At 37.5% G+C, this 7500-nt stretch overlaps 3 non-coding genes and 1 pseudogene across 3 annotated transcripts; all 4 read right to left on the reverse strand.

The window, feature by feature from the left end:
- Window positions 1–5648: 5648 nt before the first annotated feature.
- Window positions 5649–5767, reverse strand: LOC113120335 (5S ribosomal RNA). Its single transcript, XR_003294608.1, has one exon. It is a non-coding gene; the product is annotated as a 5S ribosomal RNA (ribosomal RNA).
- A 489-nt stretch (window positions 5768–6256) lies between these two features.
- On the reverse strand, window positions 6257–6375 carry LOC113120341 (5S ribosomal RNA). Its single transcript, XR_003294614.1, has one exon. It is a non-coding gene; the product is annotated as a 5S ribosomal RNA (ribosomal RNA).
- Window positions 6376–6723: 348 nt separating this feature from the next.
- On the reverse strand, window positions 6724–6842 carry LOC113120349 (uncharacterized; annotated as a pseudogene).
- A 488-nt stretch (window positions 6843–7330) lies between these two features.
- Window positions 7331–7449, reverse strand: LOC113120347 (5S ribosomal RNA). The gene has a single exon (XR_003294620.1). It is a non-coding gene; the product is annotated as a 5S ribosomal RNA (ribosomal RNA).
- Window positions 7450–7500: the final 51 nt, after the last annotated feature.

Raw genomic sequence — 7500 nt, forward strand, 5'->3', positions numbered from 1 at the left:
TTTAAAAAGAAGTCATTAAATATTTTAATCTTTTAAAAATGACAATTCAATCAATCGTTTCCTCCAACTTAAAATAATAAAACAGACATTCAACATATTTTTCAACTTTTCTCCTGAACACATTCCATACATCAATTAAAACATTTTCCTTTTTCACCACCACTCTTCTTTCCCAAATCGCACTTTTCATCAGCATCACAAGTAAATTTATCAGCTTCTCATGTTTACATTTCTCATTAATGCCCAACATTAACACCTTTTCCCACTCAAAGTTCCCATTTCCCTCTCCTCTCAAACTTAAAATCATGCTTTTACACCTCTCATTAAAATCTTTCAGCTTATCACAATATAAAAACAAGTGTAAAAACCCTTCATCAGCATCTTGACAAACTTTACATATTGCACTTTCCTCCATCCCAATTTTGCTTAAAATTACGTCTGTGAACACTGCTTTGTTTCTGATAAAATATTCCATATTCTCCAGTTTAGTCTGTACAATTTTCCCCTTTATATTCCCCCATATTTTTTCTTCTGTTACATCATTGAACATCTGTAGCCAATATTCATTTACAACAGGTTTCTTGAAAACCACATCTCTAAAAAAAACAATAAAACATTTTCACTTTACATTCTTTAAAAGCACACAATTTCCCCCCCAGATTTACATACACATCTTTTCCTTGATCTTCTTCTTCCATATTTTCAATTCTCTTTATCCATTCTTTAGGTATAGCATTCTTAATTAAATCATATTTGTTTGTAATCTCTTGTCTGGTATAATCCTCCTTTGCCTCCTCCATCACATCCACAATGTATTGAACTGGTAAAAACCCCTCTTTGAATTCATATAAAACATCTCTGACTTTCATGATTCCCACATCCCACCACTTCTTAAAAAAAACCTGCTTCCCTTGATTTAAAATGCAGTTATTTAAGAATAAAGGCTGATTTAAAATGTTCTCTCTACCTTGTGGCTTAAAATGCACATTATCTAAAAATTTTCCCCATGCTCCCATCAGTTCTCTATAAAATTCTGGCATCCCCTCCGTCATCCAATTTTTTGTTTTCATCCATAAAATGTTGTCCCCCAGATTAAAATGACTACACTTGTTTAAAAAATGCCCCATTGTTCTTTTCCATGCTGCTTTATTTCCTTCGTCTAGATATTTGCTTATGATTTTCACCCTTAAACTGTTCTTTCTTTGCTCCACGTCCATTAGCCCTAGCCCCCCCTTCCCCATTGCTCCTATTAAAGTGTTATATGCAATTCTCGGTGGCTTTCCTTCCCATAAAAAATCTAAAAAACATTTTTTCAGCCTTTTTTCTGTCCACAACGGCATTGAAGCCACATATAAAATATGCCATAACTTAGAAACCATTAAAACATTCAAAATTAAAACCCTCCCCTTCAAAGTTAAGGACATTAATCTCCAAAAATTCAACCTTCTCTCGATCCCTCCTAACATCTCCTCCCACATAATTCCTTCTGCTTTGGTTTCATCCCTCCCCATTAAAACACCTAAAATCTTTATTTCATTCATTTCCTTAAAATTAAAGTGCCCAGTTAAAACCTCACTTCGCCCAAATCTCATGTATACCGTTTTATCCTCATTCACTTTAGCCCCAGATCCCCTGCAAAATGATTGTACTATTTTCATCGCTTCCCTTACACTCAACAAATCTTGCAGCAATAGCGTAGTATCATCAGCGTATTGAAATATTTTATTCTCTCCTCCCTCTATGCCTATTCCTTTTATTCTCCCTTCCTGTTCTACCATTAACCCAAGTGGTTCCGCAACTAAATCATATAAAAGTGCCGACAATGGGCAGCCCTGTCTAATTGATCTTGTTAATTCAAAACACTCTGTTAAAAACCCATTACATTTAACTCTCGTTACAGCACCTTTATATAAAATCTTAACCCATTTAATAAAATCCCGTCCAAAACCAAAAGTATTCAAAACCCCAAATAAATAAAAAATCATGCTCTACCCTGTCAAAAGCCTTCTCAAAGTCCAAACTGATTATAAAACCATCTTTCTTCTTTTCATTAATATATCTTATGGTATCTTTTATGCTCATTGTTGTATCTGCAATGTCTCTTCCTTTAATACTGTAAGCTTGGTTTGTTTGAATTATTGTGGGCATCACTTCTTTTAATCTGTTAGCTAAAATTTTTGATAAAATCTTTAAATCTGTGTTAAGCATTGTTATAGGCCTATAATTCTTTAACTCCACTTTGTCTCCTTTCCTTTTATATATCAGCTTCATCAATCCCATTCCCATCCTTTCGTTCATCTCACCTTTCTTAAAAATCTCGTCAAATACTTCTTTTAAGATAGTCGTTAAAACATCTTTAAAAACAATGTAAAACTCACTCCCCAACCCATCTATCCCTGGACTTTTCCTCTTGTTTAACCCACTTATTGCTCTTTTTATTTCTTCTTCTCTTACTTCATCATCACACTCTTGTTTATCCACTTCTCCTACTCTGGCTTTTATTTGCTTCAGTAATTCCACTTTTTCTCCTTCTTTTACCCCCTCTGTACATAATAAGTTCTCATAATATGATTTTATTTCCTCTAAAATGTCTGCATTTTCATCTACTATTCTCCCATTTTTGCCCCTTATTTCTTTAATCATATCTGCTTTCCCTTTTCTTTTCTCTAGATCAAAAAAAAAATTTTGTGCACTTCTCCCCCTCCACTGTATATTTTGCTTTGCTTCTTAATCTTGCAGCTTCATATTTCTCCTCTTCCATTTCCTTCAGTCTACCTTCTATTTCTTTTATTTTCTCTATGCTTTTTTCTGCCTTATCCAGTTCCTCATTTAAGTTTTGTCTTAGCTCTCTTTCCTTATTTTTCTTACATGTATTAATTAATTTGCAATATGTTATTGTAAACTTTTTTACAAGATATTTCACGTTCTCCCACCACATTCGCTTATCCTCACTATACATTTCATTTTCTTTTTCCTTTTCAATTATCTCCTTTATACTTAAAACATAATCTTCATTCTTTAAAACCTCTGTATTTAAAATCCAGACTCCCGGCCCTCTTTGCACTTTACTCCAGTCTACTTTAAAAAATAAAAACTTGTGATCGCTAAAACTTGTTTCTTCATACTTAATCTTTTTTATAAAATTCTCCACATTTCTTGTACATAAAATAAAGTCTATTCTTGTTTCACACACAAACTGCCCCACTATTTGCCTCCTTGAAAATTCTTTTATCTTTTCATTTCTTTCTCTCCACACATCGATGATATCCTTTTCTCCCATTAATGCTTTTAATTCTTTTCTCCCCTTGTCATTTTTAAAAACCATTCCTTCTGCCATGTCTTGTTTACTAAAAACTGTGTTAAAATCCCCTATCATTATTATTTCCGTATACTTGTTTATGATATTTCTTAAAACATAAAAAAAATCTTTCTTTTCCTTCTCCTCTGTTGGCGCATGTACATTGACTAAAATCAGTTCACGTCCTTCACAATTTACTTCAACCACCATACATTTCCCCATCTTATCTTTATACACTACCCTACTTGAATTAAAAACATCTTTCCTTATTAAAAAAGCCACTCCTCTTCCAAGCCTTCCATCCCCATTGTTTTATAAAATATCCCCTTCCCATTTCTTTTTATAGTCCTCCATCACACTCTCTTTCCAATTTGTTTCTTGTAAAACAATAACATCTTCGCCTTGGCATTTTTCCTTCACTTTTTCAAATTTACCCATGTCCATCAGTCCCCTTGCATTAAAAGTAACACAACTTAAAACCATTAAAAAGAAAAATAAATACATAACAAACATTACTTTCCATCTTCTCCCTCCAACCCACTTAACACTTCATATCTGTTTACAATTTTCACTCCGCCCATTGTCATTATCTTTTTTCTAGCATTTTCCACATTTGGTTTTACCTTTAATGTTCGCCTTCTTATTTGTCCTCTCTCCTCTCTGTCTTTTTCCATGTTATCCATCCTCGTTTCTTCTCCACTGTCCATTTCTTTGTTTTGATCATCCATTCTATGTCCATCTCCGTCCATGCCATCTAAAAGATTTTTAAAACTGTCCGATATTTCCATTTCCGTCCATTGGGTGTCCTGTTCTGTTGTATGCTCCTCGTCTGCATCATTTACTTTTTCTCCTTCTTCCTCTCTGTTGCTCGCTCCTCCTTCTGTTTCTTCTTGTTGCAATCCGCCTTCCTCTTGTCCTTCATCAGTTTCTCTTTCCACCTCGCTGTTTCCTTCATGCACCTGTCCGTCCAACTGAAGTTCCATACCTCCTTCCTCTCTTTCCATCCAACATTCACATTTATTTAAAACTTCTTGACACCCTGGGCATCTGACAGCATTGCAATCTCTTGCAAAATGTCCCCTCTCCTCGCACTTCCGGCACTTAAAATCTTAGCAGTCTTTCAGCAAGTGTCCTCACAGGTCACTCCTTTTATCATCAGTCCATCAATCAGTTTGTCACATGTTTCTTCTTTCTCCATTGTTAATTCATATTCTTTTCCTTGTCTTGGCCTTAGTGCCAGGATTTTCCCGTGTCCACATTGTTTTGATACAGCCTTGATGATATCCTCTGCTCTCACCTCGATCACATTCTCTACGTTCACAATCACTGTAGCCTCCTTTAGATATTTTCTCTCAAGAAATTTGTCCATCGTACCTTGGTTATTTCCATTCCCAGCTCGTAGTCGATTTCCCAGTCCAGTGACATTTACTGATCGTGTCTCTCCGCCAAATCCAGTATCGTTTGCCATGCGTCTCACTCCAGCCAGTCCATTATCGTTTGCCATGCGTCTCTCTCCAGCCAATCCAGTGTCGTTTGCCATACGTCTCTCTCCAACCAGTCCAGTGTCGTTTGCCATACGTGTCTCTCCAGCCGGTCCTGTGTCGTGATCCATTAATCCGTCCATTTTAAGAGAAAAACAAAAAAACAAAAAACAAAGAAACCACCCTCCAGCCAGCAAAAAGCTGCTGTTAGGTGGTTTAAAACTGAAAAACACAAAAAAAAAAAACTGAACTTAAGTCCAAAAACAACTTACAAACAAACACAAACTGAAAAAACAAAATGGAGGAGAGCCTTCCTCTCCCTACTGCAGCCAACACTTCCTGTAGCTCTCTACCGCCCTCAGGTTGGGATGGCCGTAAGCGAAGACTGCTCCGAAGAGAGGGCTATTTAAAGTTCTGCCAATCTACTGGCCAGTACATTATATAAGTAGGAAGGAAAACCCAAAAGCTTAAAAAGCCTGGTATTCCTAGGCGGTCTCTCATCCAAGTACTAACCAGACCTAAACCTGCTAAGATTGAGAGATTGGGCATTTACTTTTTTTTTTTTTTGCAAGATTAGTATATAATTCGTGAAAAATATCCAAAAAGTTTAAAGCACCTGGTATTCCCAGGCAGTCTCCCATCCATGTACCAACAAGGCCCAAACCTGCTAATATTCAGAGATCGGCCATTGACTCTTTTTTTTTGCAAGATTATTATATAATTCATGAAAAATATCCACAAAGTTTAAAGCACCTGGTATTCCCAGGCAGTCTCCCATGCATGTACTAACCAGGCCCAAACCTGCTAATATTCAGAGATCGGCCATGTTTTGGCAAAATTGTTCAATACTAAGTGAAAATTTTCCAAAAAGCTTACAGCACCTGGTATTTCCAGGCGGTCTCCCATCCAAGTACTAACCAGGCCCAAACCTGCTTAGCTTCCGAGATAAGACGAGATCGGGCATGTCCAGGTTGGTATGGCCGTAAGCGAAGTCTGCTGCGAAGAGAGGGCTATTTAAAGTTCAGCCAATCTACTCGCAAGTACATTATATAAGTAGGAAAGAAAACCCAAAAGCTTAAAGCGCCTGGTATTCCTAGGCGGTCTCTCATCCAAGTACTAACCAGACCTAAACCTGCTAATATTCAGAGATCGGCCATTGACTCTATGTTTTGGCAAAATTGTTCTATACTAAGTGAAAATTTTCCAAAAAGCTTACAGCACCTGGTATTTCAAGACGGTCTCCCATCCAAGTACTAACCAGACCTAAACCTGCTAATATGCAGAGATCTGGCATTGACTATTTTTTTTTTTTGCAAGATTATTATATAATTCGTGAAAAATATCCAAAAAGTTTAAAGCACCTGGTATTCCCAGGCAGTCTCCCATCCATGTACTAACAAGGCCCAAACCTGCTAATATTCAGAGATCGGCCATGTTTTGGCAAAATTGTTCTATACTAAGTGAAAATTTTCCAAAAAGCTTACAGCACCTGGTATTTCAAGGCGGTCTCCCATCCAAGTACTAACCAGGCCCAAACCTGCTTAGCTTCCGAGATCAAACGAGATCGGGCATGGCCAGGTTTGTATGGCCGTAAGCGAAGACTGCTGCGAAGAGAGGGCTATTTAAAGTTCAGCCAATCTACTCGCCAGTACATTATATAAGTAGGAAAGAAAACCCAAAAGCTTAAAGCGCCTGGTATTCCTAGGCGGTCTCTCATCCAAGTACTAACCAGACCTAAACCTGCTAATATGCAGAGATCGGGCATTGACTCTTTTTTTTGCAAGATTATTATATAATTCGTGAAAAATATCCAAAAAGTTTAAAGCACCTGGTATTCCCAGGCAGTCTCCCATCCATGTACTAACAAGGCCCAAACCTGCTAATATTCAGAGATCGGCCATGTTTTGGCAAAATTGTTCTATATTAAGTGCAAATTTTCCAAAAAGCTTACAGCACCTGGTATCTCAAGGCAGTCTCCCATCCAAGTACTATCCAGGCCCAAACCTGCTTAGCTTCCGAGATCAAACGAGATCGGGCATGGCCAGGTTGGTATGGCCATAAGCGAAGATTGCTGCGAAGAGAGGGCTATTTAAAGTTCAGCCAATCTACTCGCCAGTACTTTATATAAGTAGGAAAGAAAACCCAAAAGCTTAAAGCGCCTGGTATTCCTAGGCGGTCTCTCATCCAAGTACTAACCAGACCTAAACCTGCTAATATGCAGAGATCGGGCATTGACTCTTTTTTTTTGCAAGATTATTATATAATTCGTGAAAAATATCCAAAAAGTTTAAAGCACCTGGTATTCCCAGGCAGTCTCCCATCCATGTACTAACAAGGCCCAAACCTGCTAATATTCAGAGATCGGCCATTGACTCTTTTTTTTTTTGCAAGATTATTATATAATTCGTAAAAAATATCCAAAAAGTTTAAAGCACCTGGTATTCCCAGGCAGTCTCCCATCCATGTACTAACAAGGCCCAAACCTGCTAATATTCAGAGATCGGCCATGTTTTGGCAAAATTGTTCTATAGTAAGTGAAAATTTTCCAAAAAGCTTACAGCACCTGGTATTTCAAGGCGGTCTCCCATCCAAGTACTAAACAGGCCCAAACCTGCTTAGCTTCCGAGATCAAACGAGATCGGGCATGGCCAGGTTTGTATGGCCGTAAGCGAAGACTGCTGCGAAGAGAGGGCTATTTAAAGTACAGCCAATCTACTCGCC

The sequence above is a fragment of the Carassius auratus genome, chromosome 19, assembly GCF_003368295.1.
Source record: "Carassius auratus strain Wakin chromosome 19, ASM336829v1, whole genome shotgun sequence".
NCBI lineage: Eukaryota > Metazoa > Chordata > Actinopteri > Cypriniformes > Cyprinidae > Carassius > Carassius auratus.